The sequence below is a fragment of the Perognathus longimembris genome, chromosome 8, assembly GCF_023159225.1.
Source record: "Perognathus longimembris pacificus isolate PPM17 chromosome 8, ASM2315922v1, whole genome shotgun sequence".
NCBI lineage: Eukaryota > Metazoa > Chordata > Mammalia > Rodentia > Heteromyidae > Perognathus > Perognathus longimembris.
The window spans coordinates 22,390,515-22,405,172 of record NC_063168.1 but is presented as its reverse complement, the minus strand read 5'-3'; positions in this window follow the sequence as shown (position 1 = coordinate 22,405,172).

Below are 14,658 nucleotides of genomic sequence, written 5' to 3'. Positions count from 1 at the left end.
ATCATGGTTTGAGTTGATGTTGCACAGAAAAGTTTTAAAAGACGATGACCAGCAAATAACTTCACTAGAACCATGGCTCAAGTGACAGAGTACCATCTGAGCCAAACATCCAGACCAGTTCAAGCTCTGACACTAGCAATAAAGAATCACGGATAAGAAATGCACTTTGTTTCCCAAACTCTATGCACTTAAGGTCCCTGGAACAAAAATAAAAAATATTTTTTAAACTTTTTTCTTTATTGTCAAAGTGTGGTACATAGGGGTTCCAGATTCATATGTAAGACAGTGAGTACATTTCTTGTTCAACTTGTTACCTCCTCCCTCATACCCCCTACCCCTTTCCCTCTCACTGCAAGAGTTGTGCAGTTGATTTATACCAAATGGTTTTGTAAGTATTGCTTTTGGAATGGTTTGTATTTTTGTCCTTTGTCTCTCAATTTTGATATTCCCTCTCCCTCCTCAGTTCTAATACCTGTATCAACAGTATCCAGGGTATTCGGATGAGATGTAGTGGTAGCAGGGGTATAACCACAGGAAGGGAATACAAGAGAAACAAAACTAAACAAAATAATCAAAAGTTTTACATAGGAATTTTTTTGAAGGACTCTGTCAGAAATACAATAGACTTCTCTGATGATATTCTCTGTTATGTTTTAAGGAAGGAGACTTAAATCTTAAAATAAATGGGATATATGTTTGGACCTGAAGGGAAAACTGGCAAATCAAAGATGTTGCAAATGGGTATATTTACATATTGTTTGATATGGTTTCAGATTTTCTATGATATTTTAATGTTTCAATTTATTTTTAAGTGGTAACTTAAACCTGTACTTTTTGGTGCGTGTAAAGAGGTTGATTTCTTCTTAGTTAATCTGAAAATTTCTTCCAAAAATATGAAGGTCTTCGTAAAATGTTATTTACAAGTGCTCTGCAAGTATACAATGGCAAAACATGTAACAACAAGTAATTTTCTACTAGGCATTGTTTTAAGCACTTTTGATACTGAGGTTATTTTATTCTTACCAGCCATTTTCACTGCTAACATTCTTGTTGTCCTTCTTTTATAGATTATCAAACTGAGATCCAGAGAGGTAAAGAAAAGTGCCAAGCTACATAGCTGGCAAATGCTAACACCAAGATTCAATCCAAAAGCTCTGGCCCCCTAGTTTATACATACAACCATTGCAGTATACTGTCTCAAAGTCAGTGTGTGTGGGTCATGCTCCATGACATTAAAAATTACCCACGGTCCATATTATCAAAATAGAAACTTGAAAACTGAGGCACAATGGATTTGTTGGATCCAGGATTCAAATATATTCCATTGAGAATTAATGTCCATTTAATGGTCTAGAATGCATTTGTGGTTATAGGCATATGCTAAGTCATTTAGTTGGGTGGACAGTGGAGGGCTTTTGGAGCATTGAGTCAAGTACATTATTTATAGTCTGAAGACCTTCCTAGAACAATTCCCATATTCCCCCATCTACTGATCTAAGCATTTGAGTAAAACAATAGAATAATTATTTGAATTTGAACACCTAAGATCAGATGGTAATAAAATCTTAATGACTTTGATCACTTAGATAAAATACAAGTCTTGAATATTTTAAACAAGCAGAATTTGCTATAGTCATTGAAGAAACAGCCAAAAATAGTAGCAGCCAAGTGGGAGACACACACACACACACACACACACACACACACACACACACACACACACAGAGACAGAGGCAGACAGAGAGACAGAGAGAGACAGAGACAGGGAGACAGAGACAGAGACAGAAAAAGACAGAGACACAGAGAGAAAACAGAGAAAATTCTTATTCTAGTTGTAGAAAAAACATGTTTATGAACTCATTAATGTTTTTCATTTTTCATAGTTTCTAGGGAACATAAAAAAAGAGCAGTATGCTGAATTGTCCTAAGGTCTACAAGGAACAATTAAATTCTCAATTGTCTTAAGAAAGCCAATGCACCTCTACAGAAGTGTAAAATGTCCTTGTGTGCTATTTTTCCCTCTTTCCTTATTTCCTTATTTATTTATTTATTCATTTATTTTTGTGAGAGGAAGGGATCACCAGATCTCACTGTGTCACCCAGGCTGATATCCAGTTCCAGATGTAAAGTGATCCCCTGGCCTCAGTCCTTTGAAAAGCTGGAATGCTGTGTGTGCTACCACGCTCAGCATGTTGTTCTTTCTCTGCCATTAGATTGTGATTTCCTTTTAACAAAGGAAATTACTTGGTTGTATACTTACCATGTCTTGAAAAGGGCTTTTCACTCAGAGGTCCTTCAATATATGTTAGCATAATAAATGTAAAACCTGGAAGGATGGAAGATTAGTTCAGTGCTAGAACACATGACTAGGGTCATTTTGACTGGTGTATACCAAGCCTAAGCTGAGTGTGATTCCCAATATTGAAAGAAAACAATGCAACTCAAAAGCTAACACTAACTAAAACACAAGAAACAAAAAAATAAGAGAAAGAGGCGGGGCATATTATGACTTGGATGTTGTACCTGCCATTGAAGTACTTACTCTGATGACTTTACCTGCTTCAGCCTGTCTTGTCACAGAAACCCTAGCCAGTGCCATAGTCTCGCGAGGATCCCAGCCTGTGTGTGTTTCCTCAACTGCCAACCCAGGCATTGAGGAGCATATCTGCCATCCTTCATTTGAGGCTTTGATAGATTCTGTTTTGAAAAAACAAAAAACAAAAAAACTAAAATATCCTCCTTTAAAAATATTCAAGGCTGGGCTGGGGATATAGCCTAGTGGCAAGAGTGCCTGCCTCGGATACACGAGGCCCTAGGTTCGATTCCCCAGCACCACATATACAGAAAACGGCCAGAAGCGGCGCTGTGGCTCAAGTGGCAGAGTGCAAGCCTTGAGCGGGAAGAAGCCAGGGACAGTGCTCAGGCCCTGAGTCCAAGGCTCAGGACTGGCCAAAAAAAAAAAAAAAAAATATATATATATATATATATATATTCAAGGCAATAAAATAAAATATAAAATAAAAATTGACAACTGACCCAATGCTGTTGGCTTATACCTGTAACCTTAGCTACTCAAGAGACCAATATCTATGGATCATGGTTCAAGGGTAGTACCTGCAGGTAAGTCTGTGAGACCCTTATCTCCACTTAACCAGCAAAAAGGTAGAAAGTGGAGCTGTAACTCAAGTGGTAGGGGTAAGACTTCAGTGAGGACTGCTACAGTACTGCTGAACTTCAAGTTAGGGTATTTGCATTGTTTACCAAGTGGAAAATAAAGAATCTCATCCTCCCATCTTTCTCCCTCATTTTTTTATTATGAATCCCGAATGGTAAACAATTTGGGGTTCATTATTAGAGCCATATGTGCTCTATGATAAATTTTGAATACAAAAGTAATGCTAAGCTTGTGTACTATAAACTATAAATAATTGTTGGGAGAATTAAAGAATATCTAAATAAGTGGAAAGCTCTTGGCTGGCTTTCTCAGCCTCCTGAATAGTTAGGGGAATAGCCGTGAGCCAAGGGCGCCCAGCTTGAATATTTTTTAAAAAGAAATTAGCATTATGTTTTACATGGAAATGTGAGAGAACTACAGTAGCTAACACTATCTTGAAATCAAAACAAAACAGAGTTGGAGGATAGAAAGTACATTAGTGTTTCATGAGTTAAGAAGATGAAGGAGCAGGGAGTGATTTCTGACAGATAAGGGGTTCTTTTGGAAATGATGCAAATGTTCTGGAATTCATGGCAGTGGTTGCAAAACTTGGTGGTGAATAAAGTAAAATCATTAAGTTGTACATTTTAAGAGAATTGGTTGTTCACCATATGAGTTATATTGCAAAAATTAAAAAATGCATACACAAAAAAGTTCAAAATAACAAAATGAGAAAATGAAAGCCTATAAAGGAATGGACTAACTATTCAAGGTTGAGTGTCATGTTGAGAAATGGAAATTTGGACAAGAAGAAGTTCCTTATGAACCAAAGGAAATAGAATATTGAAAAAAGAAATGATATCCTTGTCTGTAGTATGGTTGGGCAAAAAGAAAAGTCAATTCAGAGATGAAGTTATGAGCAGATTATTCAGGGTCTTTAAGAATCTCTCATTGGTGGAAACTGGAATGTGCCTATAAATATACAAGTAAATACACTGAATGAACAAAATAAATATAAATAAATAAATATCCACATACACTGGGACATGATATATAGGAACCTAGTAATTCACTACTGAGGCCAAAGGAGGATGTGCATAGGAGTGGTGGACAAAAATGCGATAGCTATGTGCATATGGTCATATAAAATAATATTCTATGAAATGAACTCCAAGAAAAGGAAACGAGACATTTTTAGTTGACATTGTTGCTGTTTTTGTTTTCTTTTCCTTTTGTCTTCTTTGTATTTGGGAGGGTTAAGGGAGAGTACATAAATTGTGGAACAACAGTGTATCACAACAGATTATCACAACAGTGATACTCACTATACACTATGTGGGAAATGAGATGATTATTTTGTGGGAGGGGCTGGGAGGGAAAAACTGGGAGAGACCAAGGGAAGGGGAGATCTGGTTCGAAAAAAATTGTACTCATTATTTATTACCTGATTCATGTAACTATAATCCTCTGTATATCAACTCTACAATAACAATTTAAAAAAGAATCAGTTGAAAGAGTTGAGATTTTAACCCAGTGTAGAGCTTTTGTTTGCCATGTTTAAGACCCTGCGTTTGAGCCCTAGCACTTCAGAAAAAAAAAAAGAAAGTAATGACCAACTAGGAAAAATGATAGTATAAAGGATGAGATTAGGAGAAATGGAAATTCAAACATCATAGACTCAAGATAATGAAAGCCAGAGAAATACAAGCCACAGTAAATAGAGATGGACACTGTTAAAATATGCCAATAACAAATACCTTTTGTGGGGTGGAACAAACTGTATCTTTGAGTACCTCCAAGTTTCACATGTTGTATGCTGGACATTGGGCCTCAGGAATGAAACTGGTGGCTTTATAAAGGGCCTCCTGCTTGCTCTGAGCCTCTTACTGTTGTGTGAGAATAGAGCAGGAAGGTGGTGGTCAATGAACAGGGAAGTGGGCCCTCAAGGGACGCAAAACCTACCAGCATCTTGGTTTCAGATATTTCAGAACTGGGAGAAGCAGGCTTCCTGTTGCTTAATCCCATCTATGATATTATGTTGTAGTATCCCAAAGAAACTAAGGAATCAGGACAAAGTCTATGACCCTGTTAAATACACAACACAATTATGTATGCATATAAATATCTGTAACTTGTGAGGTATGTAATTCCATGGAATAGTCATAAGTAGTGCACTGAATTATTGCACATAGTGATAAGTAGCACTTCAGTTTAAATCAGAAATCCAAGTTCTATTGCTTTGTTTTTGGCAAGTACTAAAAGTTTGAACTCAGAATCTTGGACTTGCTAGGCAGGTGTTCTTCCCCTTGAGCTACAGCCCAATCCTTTTTCCTGTAGTTCTTTCTCAAATAGGGTCTCGCTTGTTTTGACCATGACTGACCTTGGACCACTATCCTCTTACTTGCACTTTCTGCATGGCTTGGATTACATACATTTCCTACCACACCCAGATTGTTTGTTGAGATGGTAGGGTATCACTAACTTTTTGCTTAGACTGATCTCATGTCATCATCCTTCCCATCTCTGCCTCCTGAGTAGCTGAGATTACAGGCATGAACCATCATGTTTGGCTCACCTTAGTTCAGTTCTATCTATTTGGGATGTATTCCAAGTTTTCATAAATGGCAGGTGATGAAACTCACTACAAATTAAAGTAATTAAATAAAATTCTTCAGTTTATTGATTTTTTTGCCATACTTAATGTTTTCTGTAACAATCTGGTGTACCAGGATAATAATAAACAAAATGACCGTTTTACTAATATATAACTCCACGTTTTAACTCTATTACTTTCTGAAGTGCACAAAAGGGAGATTTTTATCTTTCTTTATTGGCTGCCCTCTGGAAAGTTGCCACAAATTTATTTGATGTTCAGTAGGTCTACTGATGGCAAGCTCTGATAGAATTAAGTGCTTCTAAATACCATCTCAATTTTATGGGGTGACTAAAACCCATAGGCAGAACCAAACTTGTAACCTGGATTTTGTGACCAAGAATGCAATGCCCACACTTGTTCTGGCATTTTTAGCCCTGACGAAGCAGGCAGGCAACAGTGGGAGTTGGAGTTCAGTGCTGTGGATCTACATTTCTTTAAGTATGCTTCCTCATGTCCTTGGACTTGTCTAGTCAAGTGATTTTTTGAATCAGCTGTCAACAATCAAAGTTAACAGAGCATGGAGAACCATGATTTGTCAGTACCCGGATAACTTGTAAGTCTACACACTGGCTTGACCAGTTGGTTTGAGTAAAGTATGAACTAAAGGGTGTAGGTTCCTCATTTGCATGATTTATGTATTTATGTACCAGGATTTTAGTTTAATGTAGACATTCATAATGAAGTGATACAGTGTTTATAATGTGTATAGATTTCCCAGAGTGACTCATGTTTTGTCACAAATTGCTGTATTTTCAAAGTTGTGACATATGCAGTTCTCAGGAACTTTCCACTCATTCTCTGCTCATGAAAGGTGCTTACTAATCAGACAATGTTAAAGACCTTGGGCATGTTGTAAGATGCACAGTTCTGATCATGATATTTTACTGCAAATAACAACAATAATGCAAGAAAATTTCTGGTCATCGTGGAAATGACAGACCTGGAGATACAATTTGATCTTGGTGGCAGGCATATCTACCAGCATTTTAAATAGTTTGGATATTTAAAGGTTTTTTCCTTGAGTACACATCACTAGTGTAAACAAAAAACAAAATTATAAAAGTTCTGATTTGAACAGAGCAGGATTTCTAAGGAAGCTCAAGAGACTACTGTAGTTGGGGATGATAGGAAGGTGTTTTATGCTTCCTACTGAGAAGGACGAATAAAGATGTAGGAAGAGCAAACACTAGTTGTCAGTTCCTAGCTATATTTTTCCTTGTTCATCTTTTTAAAATTAATTTTTAAAATCTGTTTCCTTTATTGTCAAAGTTACAGATTTATATGTAAGGCAGTGAGTACATTTCTTGTTCAACTTGTTACCTCCTCCCTCATTCTCCCCTCCCCCTTTCCCTCTCCCCGCAAGAGTTGTCCAGTTGATTTACACCAAATGGTTTTGTAAGTATTGCTTTTGGAATGGTTTGTGTTTTTGTCCGTTGTCTCTCAATTTTGATCTTAAATTTAATTTTATTGTCACGGTGATGTACAGAGGGGTTATAGTTACATATGAAAGGTAGCGAGTACATTTCTTGTCAAACTTGTTACCCCTTCCCTCATTTTCTCCCTTCCTGGAGCAGCTCTCCCTCCCCCCTAGTTGTACAGTTAATTTCCAACATATTGTTTTGTGAGTATCACTGTTGCACTGGATCAACCTTTATCCTTTCTCTCAGCATTTTGATGCTCCCCTTCCCTTCTCTAATTCAGATAAATGTATATACATTACCCAGGGTACTGAAATAAAATACAGTGGCAACAGGGGATAAATGACAGGAAAGAAAACAAAGAATAAATTTTACATAGTACATTAAAAATAACAACAATAAAATACCACTTGTTCATCTTATCTAACATGTCCTCTCAATGTCTGAGGTACACTGCTCTTATATCTGGCATGTTGATTCCAAATGCTTCCAATTAACTATTCTCAAAAATTTCATGTTTTTACCTTGCTAACAAATGGCATTTATTCTGTCTCAGTTCATGATGATGAAGATTTCTTGTCTTAAAACTCTGACCATTTTATATCCTCCAATGGAAAATTTAGTAGACATAGCCTCTAATCTTCTGCCACATGAGCCGATTCTGTGGCCTGCAGTCTGACTTTATCATTCTATATTTTTGAGGCCATCACTGCCCCTTTTTCATTAAATAATTCCTATGTACCCTTCAAGGTTCAAATCACAAAGGAGTTTAGTTCATTTCTGTCTTCAGTAGTATTGTGACATATATCACGGTGTATTACCAAGTAACACACACACACTCACACACACACACACACACATTGTCTTTTCATTGAGATCTGAAGTGCTCAAAAACCTTAACGTGGCATTTTATTTACTTGTTCAATGTTCAATGACAATTTCTATGTAGTAGGTGCTTTCCTATGTATCTTGCATACATTAGTATTATTTATCCCTAGCAATAGTCATAGAAGGTAAGAACTATTCTTACTCCTGTCTAACAAGGAAATGAAGATGGTAGGTTTGTGTTGTCCAATATAATACCTACCAGCTGTATGGCATTCTTTTTATTTGAATGAGTTACCATAAAAATTAAATGTTCTATTCTTCAGTAACCTTAGCCACATATAAAGTAACCAGTTGTCACATGGCTAGAGTTTACTATTGGACAGCACAGATTGATAATGGAACATTTCTGCTACTGCAGAAAATTCTATTGGCCAATGCTGTCCTATTTGGTTGAATTAATTACTCAGTGTGACACAGTTGATTGGTGTCAGGACTGGAAGCCTGCACTCCCTCGTCCTTGCTCCACGTTGGTATGCTATGAAGATACTTTAGGTGTTTGCTCATGCAAAGAACACATGCATCTACTTACCCAGTCACAAACTGCACGTTGACAACCAAAACCCAGGGAGCTGAATAAGATAGAGACAGTCTCTGACTGTTGGTTCATCTTATGTTTTGGGGTGTGTTTTTTTTGGCTTTGTGATGATATACTTTCAGTAGAAGGCATAGTTTGAATGTAACTTCTGATCTTTTCCAGTTCCATGCTCTCCCAGCCAGAGGCATTTTTCCAGTCAACAAGGTGATCATAGGGAGTATGACTGACATTACAGTGCATTGTGTCATGAAGCTAACATTTTTGCTAGGTGTGGCATATTAAGTGTGTCTTTGACTTAATGCACTTTTAATTTATGATGTGTTTGTGCAACATAGCTTCACTGTGGATCAAGGAGCACCTATATAAGAAAGCACACTTTTCTGCCAGATAGAGGTACAACAGAAGGACAATGGATCTCTTAGTCTTATGTCACCTGATTCAGGTAGAAGAACAAGATGAGAAGGGATCTCATCAAGGTATACAAACTTGCTCAAAGCTGGGTGCAGAGGCTCACTCATGACATCCCAAACTGGCTAACTTTTGATTGTTCATATCAGATATTTATTATAATCTGAAGTGTGTTTTGGAGTATTAAGAAACATCCACAAAAATGAGATTTGTGAACCTGAAATATCTCTTCCCATCAAAGATCTAAGTGTGTAGTAGCAGCAGAAGACATGAATGAGGCTTAGAAAAGACATAGATAAGTGAAGGGACAAGGAGGGGCTCTGGTAACAGCAGGAGGACAGAAAGCGGGTTGAGGAAAACAAAGGGAACTTCATGAAAGACAGAATAAAACCTTGAAAGGACATGCAAATGATGAGGACAGTCTGAGCACCTAAGCTGTAGGTTCTTTGTGTTCCAGGAAGCTGTGGACAGTGTGTCCTGCACTGTAAAATCCCATGTTCCTCAGATAGAAGAGGAGATTGGCAGACACTGAAGAGTACGGTTCAGTCTGTGTGGGGGATGTGAATGAAAGATGAAGTGGAAAGGTGGGCTTGTGGCCAGAGAGCACTGATGTGGGGTATGCAGTCTAGAACCGAACCACAGGAGTCCTACTCTATCTCTTCAGAGCCATACCGTGATGACCAATTACTCATTCTTGCTTATTATTATCTAGGAATAGCAGCACTGCCTAGCTTCACAGGTTGTTGGGAGAACAAAATGAGTTACTACCGATAGAGCACTTAGACTCATATTTAAGATATAGAGCTCAGAAATTGTTATCTATTTCATTAGCATCAACTACCAAGCAGTGTACCATTATGGATCTGTAAATACAGCTGACCTGAGCCTCAGAAAGCTCTGGAAATGAGCACATACACCATACCATTTGATTGAAGATGAGTATTACTTTCCAAAGCTGACCTTGGTGGACTACAGAGGCTGAATGATTTGATATAAAAATGTATAATTACCATCCAAAGTAGATTTGACAGGTAAATTAAAGATCTATATTATTATTACTAGCTTAGTAGCATTTAAAATTTTTTCAACAATATGAGTAGTATGGCATTCTGATCATAAAAATACAATCATTCTACACATTGAGGACTGCAAGTTTTAAGCTTTTTAATGTTGCATATTTAAGTATTTCCTTTTAAAATGTTTAAGTATCTTTATATATAGTATGTTAAATATTTTTCCATCTTTTAAAACTATTTTATAATAGTTTTTCGCTCTTCCATTCCCTATTATATTGATCATTCTATTATTCATGGACTTTTAACTTATTTCCCATTTTCCACTTTGATGAAACAGGATTCAATGTATTGTTTTATATGTATTTTATACATGTACATATGATATTTTTCCACATTGCTGATACTTACAAAGATAATTAAAAGAAATGAATCTTAAAAATATGTTACTTGAAAGATTGTATCTGATTGAAGTCATAGGTTAACTCAGTAGTAGAGAGTTTGCCTAGCAAGTCTAAGACTCGAGTTTGATCCTTTGTACATCAGAAAAATTAAAAGAACATATATTTAAGCCTGGTATCTAAATAGTTGGAGTCACTTCATAAATGATTGAAAATTCTTCCAGAAATCAAAATGTAAATGTAGTTACAAGGTTAGAATCCAAGCATATAGATAGAATTATTACCCTAGGTCAATTGTTTTTAATCATTTCTGGATCACATATCCCTTTGAGTCTGATAAAAATTATGGATTTTCCTTTTTCTATAACATGTGCACAGACATACAGACACTAAAACCTTCTACAGTGTCTTGCCTTCATTGTGTGTGTGTGTGTGTATGTGTGTGTGTGCGTGTGTGTGTGTGTGTGTGTGTGTGTGTGTGTGTGTGTGTAACAGTACTGGAGTTTGAACTCCAGGCCTGAGTGCTGTTCTTTAGGGTTTTTTGTTTTGTTTTTTACTGAAGGCTAGGACTTTACTACTTGAGCCATGGCTCCACTGCCAGTGTTTTGCTGGTCAGCTGGCTATGACTTTCATGCACTTTCCTGTTTATGCTGGCTTTGAACTGCAATCCTTACACCACAGATTCCTGAGTAGCTAGGATTACAGGGAGGAGCTACTGGTAGCCAGAGTTTTGTTTTTAGATATTTCTTAATTTATTAGGATTTGCAAAATTGCTAAGCATGCCTAATATTTAGAAGATTCAGGTCAGACAATTAGATTTCTGATGTAAGATTAATATACCTATATAAGTACTTAAAGTTCTCATTTTACTAGACAAGGCACAAAATAGCTCGTGAAATCAAGGGTGTTTTAAGTGATATGTTGAAATAATAATAGTGATATGAATAATAAATTCTGGTGCTAATAATCATGGCAGTGTTAAATATCATTTGTTTAGTACTAAGGATTATTAAATAGTTTGTTTAATGTTTGAATGAATGAGGCTGTAGAAAGCACTCAGTCCTAGGTACGTTAAGATGCATTCATTGCCTCTGCTCTCCTAAGTGAGGACATGAGCTCCAGCAGCCTGATTTCAGAACCCTTCACCTCCTCACCAATCAGCACCTCAGTGTGCAATGACCTACTAGAGAGGCAGTGCTCAGAAGTGCCTCCTCTGACTCAGGGCTAGCTTCTATAGTATTTGCTTCTGGACTTGTGAACTTTGGATGGCCCGTTTTCTTCTGGTCTTCTTTACCTGGATTTCTAGGGTGGGGCCGAGCAGTTGGTCAGCAAACACTCACATCCTATCTACTTCCAGAATCTGTGATCTTCAGTAGAAGGCAAAATGTCTTCTTTGACATTTTCTAAGCATTACATATGGCATGTGTCAAAAGCTGTGGAAATTTTATTGAATCTACTGTGTTTATTTTCCTCAACATAAAGGTGAAATATTTTTACATTTTCCCAATACATTTCTCAGTAATAACATAGCCAGTAAAAATATTTCTGCTCGTGTAGAGCAGTGCTATTATATCTCAGCCTAGGAAGAAGTACACTATTATATAGTGGTAGAAGGGGGGAAAAGCCTCATTTGTTATCAAGAAGGAGCTGGAAATACCAATTATTATACTGTCCTTTCCCTAATTTGACTTAAATTAGTGGCTTTAAGTTATCAGGGGATATGAAATATACAGTATGTGCACATAGGAGACAAAAATATTGTTTGCTAGTACCTACGTTTATGACATTAATCTATCTCTCAATGATCTAATATAAAATAAACCATTTGAAGGCAATTTCATTGAAATACTTTCAGAAATGTTGAAATGAAAATATTAATCTTTTCCAAGTGTCATGTTGGCTTTTTTATGCTAGGAAGATGGGTTGGGGAGTACTGAGAAAAACCAAACAGCCAAGAAGATGCATATCCAAGAAGTAAAGATATTTTCCTCTAATTCAGATTGTTTTTCCCCACCCTCCTTTCTTCTCCCCTTCCCCTTCTTCATCATCCTTCCTTCCCTTCCCTTTCCTCTTCTTCCTCCTTCCCATTTTTCTTTTCTTTTCTCCCTTCCTGTCTCTCTCTTTCCTTTTGTGTCTTTCCCTACAAATACACTTAACAACCAATGCTAAACAAGGTACTGTGCTAAGCTTGGACATCGAATACCGTCTTACAGGGTTTGTGCAGGAGATATTTTCTTTGAGGTAGACTGGGCTCCTTGGAGTGGATCCCAAAGTGATCTTAGGGATGAATTGACACTCACTTAATTCACTTACCAATAGTCACTTTAGGCTAGTGCCTATTCAACATACCTTCCCCCCTACCCCTTACTTCTTGTGCAATTACACTTCCATGCACTAGAATACTTCCTTACTTCAGTGAACATTCTCCTGAAGCACAAATCAATTAATCATGAAAGAACTGATTTTCATCTTTTAAGAATAGCAAAATGAATGTACTTATATCCTTCCAGGGAACCTTTTTTGAGCCGGGAAGTTGTATTCACTCTTTTAATCTCTGGTGCACTGGTATATTTCATCCTTCTGGAGTATTCGCAAGTTTCTACGTACTCCAGGATGGCCTTGACCTAGAAATCCTCCGGCCCTAGGATTGCTATTGCTGAAATTAGAGGCATGTGCTATCTCACACATGTTTCTTTATAGTAAGAACAAAAGATATTGTCTCCTCAATTATGCTTAAAACTTTTAAATGACTTATTACTTATCTTAAAATAAAATCCAGTCTGCTCCCTGTGGTCCAGATTGGGCAAATCTCTGTCTATCTCTGTTTTGTCTCCTTTGATCCCTTGAGTGTGTCCGTGTCTATTCTAATTTAATTGCCTCACATCAGCGTGTTGATTTCCTTTGTTTGCATTGCAATACAACCTATAAATTATTTTGTATTTGCTTATTTGTTTATTTTTTGTCTCTGTACAATGTAAGCTTACTGAACAACCTTGTGTCTCTTGTTATTATACACCTAAGCATCTGGTGGATACTTGCTGAATAAATAAACAACTAAGCAAATGAATAGATATACTAATTTAATGTTGGAAACAGAGCAACCAGTTTTCAAGAAGATAGAACAAAATGAAAAGGGTCTAAGTTTGGGATTGACATTATTGGTTTAGAATCCTAGGTTTATCACAAACTATGACTTTTGGAGAAATCACTCCACCTCTATATATGTTTGCTTCTAAAAAATGACATAATAGTGTTATCTGACTGGACATTTGTGGTGGTTATTGAGCAATGTAACACATCTAAATATTTTGTTCAGTAGATGTGAAGAATGGTCAAGAAATTCCGCAGTCAAGAATTTCAGAAATACTGTCAACTGTGAGGATTGCCTTTTACTGTTATTTTAAGTGTTACTGCAAACATTTAAGATACACAATATATTATTTTAATGTTGATATAACAAATGAATGCACAAGGAATTAAGGTTTGGAATTAAGTGGCTTGTCCTGTGGTTCTTTGCCTTGCACATAGTATCAACTTGAGAGTCAGTATCCACTTCAAAAGCCCATTTCTCTCCTGTAGTTGGCCCAGGGCAATGTGAACACACCTAACCCTGTGTGGCTGATAGAAATGATTGAAGGCCACTGTCACATGACTGCAGTGGGACCAGGCTCCCACTGACAGTATTTTACTAATAGTCCAGAGGTAAAAATAACAATAGCATGTAACAGTGAATGCCTGCCAGACTGACAGCCTCCTAGCAGCAGAGGTTTACTGGGCAAAGAAATGACAAGACACTGACAGTTTTTATACTCTACTCTGGAATCTAAGTCAGAATCAATGTTTGAAACAGGTCTAAAGTGATTCATTGGTTCATTTTTGCAGGTAGGTGAGCAGCCCTTTGTTTCCTTGGAAACTCAGCCCTAAGCATATGTAGACTAGAATGTGTACCCTCATGTTTCAATCGAGCAGATCCAGGATGTGTTTCTCCCATGAGATACAATATGTTGCCATAAAAAAGAACCAAAAATAAGAGGAGTTAGCTATATTAAAATCAGATACTACAAACATGGCTGGATCTCACAAGATAGAATAATTCCATGTAAAGAAAAGCAATCTTATAGGTTGGGCCTTTCTTGGGGTCCCTATTTATTTACATTTTTTCTGAATTATAAAGGTAAGTGTGCT